Source organism: Mastacembelus armatus, chromosome 17 (genome assembly GCF_900324485.2).
Source record: "Mastacembelus armatus chromosome 17, fMasArm1.2, whole genome shotgun sequence".
Classification (NCBI taxonomy): domain Eukaryota; kingdom Metazoa; phylum Chordata; class Actinopteri; order Synbranchiformes; family Mastacembelidae; genus Mastacembelus; species Mastacembelus armatus.
In genome coordinates this window covers 10214183-10227723 of record NC_046649.1, presented here as the reverse complement: position 1 = coordinate 10227723, position 13541 = coordinate 10214183, and the positions used below count along the sequence as shown (strand labels likewise).

The 13541-nt window shown below is 38.8% G+C and overlaps 1 protein-coding gene across 6 annotated transcripts in view; it reads left to right on the top strand.

Moving 5' to 3' along the window:
- The first annotated feature begins 11147 nt into the window (after window positions 1-11147).
- st3gal3b (ST3 beta-galactoside alpha-2,3-sialyltransferase 3b) overlaps window positions 11148-13541 on the top strand; it is a 38012-nt gene continuing 35618 nt past the window's right edge. For 2 of the 6 annotated variants that reach the window (XM_026313063.1, XM_026313062.1), the window contains exon 1: window positions 11828-12440. The gene's annotated coding sequence lies outside the window, so the exon portion shown is untranslated. Of the gene's footprint in view, window positions 11269-11821; window positions 12441-12650; window positions 12850-13541 lie in introns of those variants that run through there. The other 4 variants (XM_026313060.1, XM_026313061.1, XM_026313058.1 and 1 more) reach the window with 4 other exon arrangements.

The following is a 13541-nucleotide window of genomic DNA, read 5'->3' as shown; positions in this document are numbered from 1 at the left end:
ACCCAGAAAGAAAAGGTACATAGATTTACGGTGAAGGAAGTTGTTGTTGTTTAAACCAGTTTCAAAACTGCATTTCACAAAAGACAAGACGATGAAAGCCATGCTTGTGTCACTTCTTTGAATTGATGACAGAAGTGAAATTTGAGCACTTTAAGGTATTATGAGTTCATTGCATGGAAAATTTGAGTTTATATAAACACAGATCTTGGAGCTTGATGGGTCACAGGAATAAGGGTTTACCTGTTCCATCATTTTGGTTGCTTAAAGTCATTTAGATATATATATACAGTATATATATATATATATATATATATATATATGGAGTGTCTTGATCTCTATTAATGCTCAAATTTTTAGCACTGTTTTTTTCTTAGATAAAGGGAGCACAGAAAGCAGTAGTTGTTTTCATAAATACAAGATGCAAACATTTGTCTTTCACATATTTTATTGCAAAATTCAGGGCTTAAAATATTTACTTACTTTACTCTAATCATGTCCCCTGACTAAAATCTGTTACGGCTTAAAGTACATATGCAGTATATCTGCTGCCTAAAATGACGTTTCTCTCTCTCTCCTTACATTCGCAGTCAGCTATGACTGTCAGAGAGTGGTAAAGTTTGACTCTAGGCAAAGGTTTATGTGCCTTGAGGAAATAAAGCATTTCTCAAAAAATGTATTAAAAGGAATCTAGTTCCAGTCCTGAATTATCTGAATTTTCAATGCATGTGTAGATTTTTTTGGGCAGTACCAGCTTCAGTTTAAGGAAATGCCCCAGATGTGCCATTACAGTTCCCTTGCTGTAAACTCCCGCTGACGTTAACGTAACCATAAAATTCTGCTTAAAGCCTTATTAAGTGTGTAGGCAGATTAAATGTGGTCACTCACTGGTTACTGTTATCCAACCATCTTCACTTTCATATGTTTTTTTGTCCTATAACTTCTTCAAAATTACTTATAATAAGAACAGTTATTCCCCTGCTTTGGTTTCAAGCCTTTGTTTTCAGCCCTGTGGTTGGCACAGTCTGGTTTTGCTCTGCCATTGTTGTGTGTCTCAGTCTTGGATTTTTTTTTTTCTTTGCAGTGTCACTTATAGTGATAAGATTGCTCTTAGTTAAAAATGCCAGTATAGAACTCTTGGTATTTGACAGCATGGCACTGGCCTATCTTTGTCCGGTTATCAGTGAACTACTACATAAAATACTTAGCTAGAGGGATTTACTTCAAAACATAATTCATTTGCATTAACAAAGGGATTGGCCTGTTTGTGTGTAGCTGTGCTTTCATTAGGTCAGAATTATCATTTGTGCTTTCTGACTAAATACTTTCCATCAGGCTCAGCTGCATCTTGTCTTTGGTGTTAAATAGCAAATGTCAGCATATCATTAAGGTAAACTAAGCTGATGAACATATTTGAATTATTATACTTGGTAAACATTAGTGTTAACAGGTATTATAAGCATGTTAACATGCTAAAGTTAGCATTTAGTGGAAAGTAACAAAAATTAAGGAGGCACATGTTTTTGGCTCATGAATTTTGACTTAAATATTGACAATTAAAAATTATTTTTTTTTGTTTATCAATCAAAATTCACATTTGGACCTGACTGATCTCATCATTTTGATTTAATAAGTGTAAATCATATTTCCTTTCATACCTACCATGTCTTTTTGTTGTGCATGAATTGTATCTCTAGTTTCTGCTATGAAATGAACCTGCAGGAGGTCGAATCAGGCTAAGAGAAGCAACATCACTACACAGACAGGTGGCAGGAAAGAAGACATCATTCACACACATAGACAAACCCACATAGATGTGCCAGTAATCCACATGCAGCAGGTGCCTGGTCTGTTTTTTTTTTTTTTTTTTTCATATCCCCTGCATCTACACTGAATCAAATCATCTGCTATAACAGATATATGATGGTGTTTCAAGCTGCTTGGTTTGACTGTGCCCCCTAAATCCTTAAAACTGGTAACGCTGTAAAAAAGTAACATGAGGAAATGACATAAATAAGGAGCGAATATTACAAGTTTACACATTATTCACCTACTAGTTTAGGAAATGAGTAATGACACATAAATTAATTGAAATAATGTATGTGAACACATACATCTAATCTCAATATCAGTTTATATTTTCTTATAAAGGCTACGTGTCACTTTAAATGTTGGGTATTTATTTAAAGCAAATTGTGCTTTGTGAAACCAAAAGATGGACACTGGACAAACCACTGTCTACAGCTGTTTGTGTGCAACTGAATTGTAGTTGCAGAGAAAAACACTGCAATTTGTTTTCCCATAGTTTGAGGCTTAACAGAACTTTCCATCTTGAATGTGGAAGTACTTGTGAAAGTGCTATGAAAGTGCTGTTTCCTGATTTACATTCAGTGTGGCAATGCACTGATTTCATGCCTTTGACATCTTTTTAATTTGTGTTTCACAAAGTGTATAAAAGGGTCTCTGATTTGGGATCCATGACTCAGTACAGTGAAATATTTAGTTATCTGCTGTGATTTGGTTTGCTGTACTATTATTTTCAGTGTGTGTTCTCAGTGAGTCTGTGGGAGCTTAAATGAGAGGGATATTGTGTGCTTAAGTGCTACTTGACAAATCTCATACGCTGTAGTGAATCATCACAAAGAACAAAGAGATTTTTATGTGAGCTAATAGAGAAGGGCGTATCAGGACTGAACACATCAGGGTCATGTGAAGTCATCTGAGAGTTGTTCAAGTTTCCTTGGGTTTGCGTTTTCAATTTGGCTGGTACAAATCCTCAGCTCATGCAACAGAAAGTAAGAAAATGGAGGCAACTAAGCCGTATCAAGATTTTTCACAGTCTTCAACCTTTTTGACCTTTTCTGTACTATATAGCATGGAAAAATCCTAATTCCTTTTACTAAATACTAATTGGTGCATGAAGGCTGCATTGTGTTTTCAGGAGTGGCCTGTTCTCTTTCTACTTCAAAGTAAATATAAAAGATAAAATAAGATAAGATAAAGCTTTTTTGATCCCACAGTGGGGAAATTCACTTTGTTAAAACAGCTCACTAAGACAGTACAAAATGCAAATAGCAATATTAAAAAAGTAAAGTGTGTAAGTGTGAAAATTATTTTACAAAAAGTGTAACAAATCAAAAATATATTAGTAAAAAATAATTGTTAATTTAGCAATACAGTACCATACAGGCTATGTACATATTGACATTAGCAATGAAAAAAAAAAATTCTTATGATAACAGTGGGGTGGTGGTCAGCTGGGATTAGCTCCAGCCCCGTTGTACCCCCAACTAGACTATGCAGTATAGGGTGTGAATGGATGATAACAAAAAAGTGAATGATTGTGACTAATGTGAAAGGTGTTCCTTGTACCCACATGGGATTATTAACCATCTTTGCTTCTACACTCAAATACATGCAGCATTTTAACATCTTTCAGCTGATTGTTTTGGTTTTATCAGCCCATGATATCACCGTATGCAATCCAATATGCCGCATGCCCAGCACTGAACAGTAGACGGCATTTACAGCTTGTTTCTGCTCCCCTGCAGTAGCCAAGAAATCTGTCCATTTAGGCACTAACTTTGATGCAAAAGCAAGTTCTGTCATGCAGACACAGAAACAGAGAAGGAGCAGATCGGCAAAAGGCCCACTCACCCCTCTGTGGCCCGGCAGCTGTGGCTCCGTCAGGTCCCTCTGTTAGTAGGCTATTATTGCCTGCAACAGCCAGAGACCAGTCACATGGTAATCAAGTGACACAGCTGCAGTTACTTTGATTTTGTTTCCCAACACAGTAGCAGCTTGTAAAATAATCTCCATCTCTGTTACGTGCAAAGTTCACTTTCTAAGTTCTTACAAGGTTGGCATGGTTTATGTTAATACTGCCTGAGTGATGGAGCTTTAAACGCATCACTCAATGCACAAAACCATGAGCCTGAGAGACATCTGCTCGTAAAGTTTAATATCTGTGAGTCACCAAAAGCTTTGAAGTTGTAATTTTACATCATTCAGCTCCAGTGCAGCATAAATTCAACCGATTCTCACCGAGTGTGTCAGACCTGGGGTCATCGGAGTAAACCATCAATAAAACACCCAAAATTTATAAATATAGAAAGTAGTATCAAGACTGAAAAAGTAACACCAGGTAAATAGCGCTCTTCCATAAAATACAACCTTGCCATAGACGTCGAGAAAGTATATTAAAGTAAATAATAGAGCATGTCGTTTTTATTTATGGGTTTGCAGTAGCAGTATGTATCCATCAGTGGAGAGCTGGAGACCCTCTGTAAAGATATGCCTGCACATTGTTTATGAAACACCCTGCTGCATGAGGCGTTGACTAGAGCAGATACCTCCACCCACTGCTTCATATTTCCTGTGCAGACTTCCTTTGTAACTTTTATTTTATTCATACAGTTTCCTACAGTTACACCAGAAGCTATATTATTCAGTACCTTTTAGAGAGTTAATGTCTGTAAAACCGCTGTGATGATTCTATTTTCAGCCTTTACGTAGAGAGCCTCAAGATGTAATGAGACTCTTTTTTAGGCAGCAGAAGTCAACGAGAGGTCAAAAACTGTACACACCAATAAATAATACTGTTAGTCGAATAATTATATGGTGTGAAATGAAATATAAAGATTTATCTTCCTCCTATCAGAAAGGATTGTGTGTCTGATTAGCTGTAAACTCTGGTATCTAAAGATCATAAGCTCCAGCCTTTTCAGATTCCTACACTTCGTCAAATTAGTATTAGTATTACTAATTATACTAATTATACTTATACTACTACTAATTAGTATTAGTATTAGCAATCTTTAAAAATACTTAAACTGTTTTTAGTTTCACTTTGGTTGGTTCTTGGTAGCTAGCTTGAAACATATACTGTCATTACCACTGGAAAATAAATTTCCAGATAGAAAAATAATTTTGGTACATGCTCAGGCAGCATATCTAGAGTCCATGTACCACAGAAACCAATTTTGGCATTTTTCTGAAAGCCTTATTCTGGGTTGAGATTGTACTAAATTAAGATTATATTTTTACCAAGTGACTATAAGTTAAGGAGAAATAGCAAAGTTTTATATATTTTAACACTATTTCTACCATCTAACTGTGCTATTGACTGATTAGTTTTATTATTGACATGACTGCCTTTATTTACTGCCTATACTGAAGGTCTGTGACTGGTGGTGAAATACATGTTTTTCCTTTGCATAATCTTAACCTGAAGCATGTGAGGTGTGTGAGCCGGTAGATTTTAACCCATGTGGTGTGTTGGGTGGGGGAATGTATGGTTTCCTGTAATGAGTAAACAAATGTCAAAGCATGCTGGTGAAACTTAGCAGGCTTGACAATACAAAGAGGGTCCCTTTTGGCTGTTAACGTGGTACCACAGGTGTCTGAGATCCTTCTATGAAAAATGATAAAATGAAAATGAAATCCTTGTAAATGAAAGCGATACCATCTCATTAGTTAGCACTGTGGTTACAAGTGCAAAGTGAAGATAAGTCCGTTTACCACATAAATACAGCAAGAGTTTTTGTGCTGATGCTACACTCGTGAGTATGTCACTTGCAAAAACAGGAAACATTACCCTTCCTAAGTGAAACTAGAAGCAATGTTTTATAACTTGTAACGTGCATTAAAAGTTAACGGAGTATTTCACTTTGAAAGTAATGATTTTAGTTGTTTTCATCAAACCTTTGTGGAACAGCAAAGTTGCTTCAATCTCCTGGGTTTGAACTGGTTTCACCTATTGTTGTACAGACAGATATTTCACTCAGAACATGGCACAATACTTTTTGACATCTTCAGTGGCATTTACTTTCTTTATACTATCAGTTTCTCTGTCTGCTTTCCCTGATGAATGTTCCTTATTCAGAGCTAGGAGACCAATGCCATGATTGCCCAGCCTTATTCTCTGAACACAGGTGAACTACAGGTCAGTGCAAACAGGGATTATATTAATCTTCTATGAGAACATGCATGACTCATATTCTTCCTGCATTTCTTGTCTAGTAACGGCTGCATTTCTCAAATTGTATTAATCGGCTATACTGGATCAAAAACGTCAAAGCAAATGACTTTAAAAGGTCAGAGAACGAGGCTAGAAAAACCTAATTTTATTTCTAACTTTTTGCAGGTCTTGTATAATTTAATAGTTTCAGAATGGCAGAGCTCTTGCATTTTCATATGAACAAACAAAAGCTGTAAGTGAATCAGACAAAACTGGATTTTTTTATGGTTGCTAGACTACCAAAGACTGGCATATTCACCTGTAGATAGGTAGGTGGTTTCCATCCACCCAGCCATTTTCTATACCTGCTTATTCCTTAACCAGGGTCACAGGGATCTGTTGGAGCCTATCCCAGCTCTCTCTGGGTGAAAGGCAGGGGTCCACCCTGGACAGGTCACCAGTCCATCACAGGGCCACATAGAGACAAACAACCTCACACACTCACACTCACTCCTATGGACAATTTAGAGTCACCAATCAACCTGACATACATGTTTTTGGACTGTGGGAGGAAACCAGAGTACCTGGAGAAAACCCACACAAGCACAGGGAGAACATGCAAACTCCACACAGAAAGGCCGGGTTGTGAACCCACGACCTTCTTCCTGTGAGGGACCTGTGCTAACCACTCAGCTGCTCACCATGCTGCTGGTAGGTAGGTAGTCACACATGAAACTTTGGGTATTTATTTAAAGCAACTTTTATGTACATACATTATAGATACAGCGATTTGTCTACTTCTAATTCACTTCCTCTAACTTGGAAACCCCTGACACCCCTTCAGTACACACATACATAGAAAAGGCAGCAATACTGTAGCAGTTTTGATGACCTACCTGATGTCAAACATAAAATGTGTGCTGTGTGCATTCACACGCACACACGCACACACACACACACACACACATATGCATAAGTGATAGAGACAGAAAGTCTAGTTGTGTGAGGATGTGAAAGTGGCAGTTGATAAATGGAACAGCACATCAAGAGAAACAACATAAAGTGGAACTATTTCCCACACTGTATCACAGGCTCATTTTGATCTTTATGTTTATTGCTACATTATGCTGTTATATATTTATATTTATATTTCAAAATGTACTAACATACTTCAAGTACACTCTGCTGGATATATAAATCTATAGTGATTAAAATGACCCAGTTATCTGACAGAATACTTTCTCTTGTGCTCTATGGGTTGTGGCATTATGGCTGAGAGGTAAAATATTGTGTTCATAACGATGTTATTTTGCTGCAACAAATATATTAGCTTACTCTTTGTGCCTCAATCTGTTTGTGAAAGAATTTACTCGTTCATTTATATTCCACACTACACAATCTTTCGCTTTAATTCTTATGACTACTAATGTTTGTGTACTGAAATGTTTGGCTAAAGTTGGAAATTTCCTTTGTGATGTTCTGAGAATTCAGAGGTAACATAACAGACAGTAATACCTGTTGGTGGGATGCTCTCAAATGGTCTCTGTGAAACTTAGTGCTGTTTACCTTCTCTACAAAGGACCTGCTGATGGTTGGCATGTGTCTTCTGTGGTCAATACAAATTAAACCTTAATTTTTCCTATAGGTAAAGGTTGTTGGTCTTACACCATACTGCTAGTAGATCCATCTCCTCTCTGTAAGCTGCTTCATCATCATTGCTGACGAGAGTCACCACAGTTGTGGAGCTGGATGATGCAGTGTAGTCACATGTCAGCAGCATTAACGGGAGTGAGCTGACCACAGAGCCCTGGGGAGTGCTTGTGTTCTCAGTGTGTTGGTGCTGGAGTTGTATCTACCAATCTGGACTGACTGCATCCTTCCGGTGAGGAAGCACAGGACCTAATAGCTTTTTAAATTTCTTTTTTTCAGACAGTAAGTACTTACTGTCTGAAAAAAAAAGCTATTAAGAAGCTATTAAGAAAAAAGACAGAATGAACCTGTCTGAGCTAGTAGCTCAGGACCTGTTTGCAGGGGGAGATGCTGAGGCGTAGCTATCTCATCTTCATGATAAGGCGTGGTGGGATAATTGTGTTGAATGTTGACCTAAAGTCAACAAATATCATCCTGACACAGCCATTCTTTTTTTCCTAGAGTGATAGGACTAGATGGAGGGCAGATGTTACAGCATAATTGCCGGACTAGAATTTAAGTGTGATGAAGAGGTTGGCCTTAATGTGCTCAGGTTGAGTCTCTTGAAGCACTTCATACTGATATGTTTGAGTGCTGTGGAGCAGTGGTCATTCCGATTTCTCAGGCACCAGGATGATATTGGTTGACTTAAAGCATGAAGGGATGTCTATGTGGGGCAGAGAAATGCAAGGACCCAGGATTCTGTCTGGTCCTGCTGCTTTGTGAGGATCAACCCTGGAAAGGCTTTTTGTCACATGGTCTGCACTCACAAGAGCAACTACAGCGCTTCCTCCTTCTGTCTGCGCAGCAAAAGTTAAATGCTCGACACTGTATGGAACTGTAAATACATGTACATATTGACTAATGGCACAGAGAAAGAGACACTTTTGATTCAATAAATAATTGATACAAGGGGCATCACATTATACACAGAGCATAGAGTATTTACACTTATCTGATAGACCTAGAATTAGAGACTAATATTAAACTTGCAGTATGCTTTCAAACCTTCTGGTACAACGGTCATACCAAATGTATCCTTTTATCTCTCTCCCTTTCCTGTGCTGCATCTGACCCCTCAGACATGTGTTATGAAATAATATTGGTCAGATAACAGCTTCTTTTTTCTGGAGATTTTGCCATTGGTTAAAAAATATAACAGACATAAAAACTTTTGCTACCTATCTAGTCACTGGATAAACAATTGCCCACCAGTACAACTGTGGACTAATTGGGATAAACTATGTCACCATTTAGCTGTTCAAATTCTCCCTGTTACTGTTTAACAAATGTTTACATAGTGCACAAATAGGACAGTGACCTATCTTACAGAAATGTTGCTCGTTGTGAGTGTTAAATCACTTGGCCAAGACTTTCAGTAGAGCTTCTGTCTGTTTGATACTAACAATCTGGATGAATGATTTGACCACTGCAGAATAAAAGGTAATGTCTGAATTATTTTTTATTTTATGAACAAACAAAATGTATTAGACAACTTCAAATTTAAAAGAAGAATCATATTTTTTGTTTGGACCTAATCTTAAACCACATCCTCACCACAAAGGTGTCTTTCACGTAATAATATATTTACTGAGACTTGCGCCGTCAGGTAAGATTAAATTAAGAAGGGCATGAGGCAATTTTTAAAGCGTAAATGATGCACACCACCCTCTGGCATCCAATTTTTTTGTAGCATGGACATGTAATGTTTGCTGCTCTGTTTGCGTGAGGATGTATTTCCGTATAATCTGTCACCTAAGATAAAATATCTCCACTAATATAAACATACGCTCATAACAAAAACAGGAATTATCAGTGGGCCAAGGATGAATACATGACCTTGGCCTAGTGGGGCTTAAAATAAGGTCCCTGTTGCACTCCAAGAAGGTAGAAAGTGCCTCTGTAAGCAATATTGTCCATAAAAAATCAATTTATATTCAGTTATTCATGTCCAGTAATTTAGTATTTTAGAATTTTCATTTATTGCTGAATAACCACAACCCCAGCTTTCTTGTGTTTACTTCAGCTGGGACGTGGGTTTGATGAAGTCATGCATGAACTAGATAAAATGTAATGGAATTGGAGAGAGCAGATAAAGGTATGAGATAGAAAGAGACAGGGGAAAGAACATCACTGCCAGGTTCTCCCTTTTGCTGATCGTCTTTACCTGAATGTTGACTGCTGCTTTGCAAGTCATCTCCTAAACTCATCTTCATAACTGCCATTTAAAGGTCAAACAGAAATTTGGAAATTTTATGGCATGTATAAAAAATAACATCTGACTCAGTCATTGACAGTGACATTAAAAGATGTTCCTATTTCCTGCATCAACTTGTCATATTTGGCTCTACTGCCATTCTGCTCTTCGGTCTTTTACTGAGAGTTAAATGAGAAGAATCAGAGAGGAAAAGAGTCCTTTTTTTTAATAGAAAGTGGGGAAAAAGCATATTTCTGAAAAATGCCTATTATTCTATTCCTTTAAGTAATAGATGACAACAGTGTAACATCAATTTCTGTATCAGTTGGAATTATTGCCGTGCAAAGACGGTAAATTACACAAATGTCAGTTATTACAACTCTAAATCAAAACTTTTACTTCTTTTGATGAAGGAGGAATGAGAGTTTACTTTATAGGGTTTGGGAAAGTGCTAAATAAGTGGATTGAAAAAAATGGTGTCTAATATGGTAAATGAACAAATTAAATGGGAAATTCATTCAGAAGCATTTGCTTCAGTCCAAAGGTGGAAACTTTGGACTTTGAAAATTCTGAAAAAAAAAAAAAAAGCCAATAACTCTGGAACACTTCAACCGTGCAATGCGTGTCATTGCTTGTGTATGTATTTGATTCTCCTGGCTCCTGCTAATCCCCTGACCCCAGATGGAGAACAGTGGGTGAGCAGATTGTGTTTCCTCTTGATTCAATATTAATAGATCGGTATGCTACTCTGCCACGCTCTTTGCAGGGCAAAAAACGGAAGACCCCCCCACACTCTCCCACCTTGGCTATTAGCCCAACAACCGCTTAGGTAGTATAGGAGACCTTGTGAATGTCAGGGCACAAATAAAACACAAGTTCCTAGAAGATAACTGAATTAACAGAGTAACTCGAGCAGGTGAGAAGAACAGGACTATGGATATACTACCATATAACAATCTTCTATGAGCAGCCACACAATAGGGTAAAAGTGCATCAGGGATTGAGGATAACATACAAGGTGTTCAGGGCCCATGTTTGTTAAGCATCTTAGCTGCTTAAATTATTCAAAATCAGTACTTCTGTTCCTTGGAGTCATAGTGGCTGCTTTATGATTATATCAGTCTGCTACACTCCCCTACACACTGCCTTAACGTTGGTGCTTGCAGTAAAAGTGTTTACAAAGACAGCGGCAACTAGTACTTGTGCTTGACCGTACATGTACGCTCATGAGCAGACAGCTTGTATTTCGTGTGCACTTTACAACATAGGATCAGCCACAAAGCGTCAGTTCGTTTCAAAATTATGGTGATTGCACATCAACTTTCTCTGAACTGAAATAACAGTCATTTTAAGAGCAAGGGGAGATGTCACATCTATCTGGCATCTAAAATGTGAGATACAATCTTATGTAGAGAGCAAATACTGTGTGAGTATAAGCTTCCGGACAGCAGCTTTAAATACTTCTCATACATGAAAATGTTTGTTTTTATTTTTGCTTTATGTATGGCAGCCTGTATGAATGCATAACCTGTTTTCTTGCATGAATGATGGGTCCTCAGCGACAGTGGATCTTGTTGGTGTCACCGTATTATACTTGGTGCAGTCATACTTGATACATCATTGGATTTTTAAAATATCTTTACTTTTTACAAGTGTTTAAATTCATTGTTTTGAATTCTTTTCACAGATGTTCAATAAAAAACTTTTTTTTTTTCAATTCAACTTAAACACTGGAGTTATCTGACTTCATTATGACAGTGAAAACAAAGCAAAACAAAACAGCTCCACGGATATTTGGTGTCAGTCAGTCACACACAAATCTAAATAACAGGCACTGTGGTTTATGAACAGGAACATGGTCATCAGGGGAGGGATGGGAATAAACTATACAGGCATATAACTGTGCAGCTAATGTTTATTTCCTTAGGGATACATAGATATACACTTTTCAGGAAACACTCCAGATCAGGAAGGAGTCACTGATGGTGCTGTCTATAATTAGACCATACACTGACAGTCAGTATATTGAAGGGCACTAATTGAGACAAGTGGAGTAAAGTACAAGATGGACTTAAATCTAAAACAGGCTTTTTTTTCTGACTTCACAAATAACCTGTCATGTCTTTGGATTTGAGACGAGAGTCACCACAGTTGTGGAGCTCAATGGGCTCTAGGCTGTAAGATTGTTATGACTGCTGCTGGCTGTAGCTGCAGAAACACGCTCGGGTACAATGCGCAGCGATGAGCTGATGAAAAGGTGCATTCCTTTTCAGCTCTGCTAAATCAGGAGGGGTCTCACAACTACACAGACTGTCGGAGGCAAACTGTGCTGCTGTAATCCAATAAACTGCTGCTGGTGGTGGTTGTGATGGGGGGGGGTGCGTTTTCCTCCTGCCAGTCTTGACGAGAACTGGGCTTGGTAAATCGGCAGGGGAAGCACGCAGGCAGGCTGGCTGCCTTGTGTTTACAAAGCCTGGGTACTTTCACAGATCTCATCAACATGGCTTGGAGCGGAGGGAGGACACGGTCGTTTTATCGACCGATCCAGTGTTCATACTAAGGCCGGTTTGGTTTTGGAGGACTCCGAGGAAAGGAAAGGTAAGGTAATGTTTGGTAATAATGGTCTCAGTCTGTTGCTCCGCGGTGTCTTGATGGTTGTAGATAATCTGGCTACTCGTGGTTTGGGGGGGGGGGTCTTGTAGCGCTCGTCGGTAACGTTGCCTCAGTCACTGTGTTGTGACACACTTTCGTACATACATGTGTTGCCCGCACCAGTTTGTGATCCAGTGGTGTGTAGCTGGGGTGCAGGCCTGAAGACGGGACCGAGGCAAACGTCTGTGCCAGCGAAGCGGCTTAGCTAACCATAGCTAACGGTGTGACGGCTAACGCTGATCCCCGCCGCTTTCCCTACAGTGCTGACCTGAGCTGGGTGGAAAAATCCAGCTATAATGTCCAGGGTGGCCTTTTACAACTGAGGGGGAGCCTTGAAAATAAGACCCATCCTGAGGTATGGTCCTAACTAGCCCCCGTAGCTGTGAGCACAGTCCGGAGCTGCTAACGATCATTTTCTGCGCCGCAAAGTTCCGTTATGTTTGTTTTGAGCTCCGGTAAACTTGGTCCGCATTAAACCGGTCACAGGGGCCGCCAGGGAAACTACACCAAACACCAGGCAAAGCAAAGCCCAGACCTTTCGACATGAGCTGAAATAAAGCGCTTTTCCAGCCGACACAGACCGTAACGTTGCTGCTCAGAGCCCTGACTCTGCGCTGCAGTTTTCGGCTTCGAAATGGACAATTTCGCTGTTTCACCGTGACGAATAAATGTTGGTTGTAATTTGCTTTTATTCGGGTCATGTTATGTGGCAAGAGGCCTAAAAGCCCCATACCTGGAGTGGACAGGACAGGACATGTTTGTGTATGGGCTGTCTGGACACACTGCTAATTACACAGCCGATGATGTAAACCACAGGAATCTGTTTTCAAACATAGGCTGTAAAAGAGTCAGACAACTTTAAGATTATTCTATAATCTTAAATTATTGTTGACTAATTTGCTTTTGATCTTAGGTTATAAAGTATGGTCAAGTTGCTTGATGAAAGCTCTGGTTGCCTCGTGGAGTATAACCCAATCTAAAGTTTTGAATAACCTGCTGCATTACAGCCTCATCTGACTGCCCAGACACCTTCCTGTATTAAATATC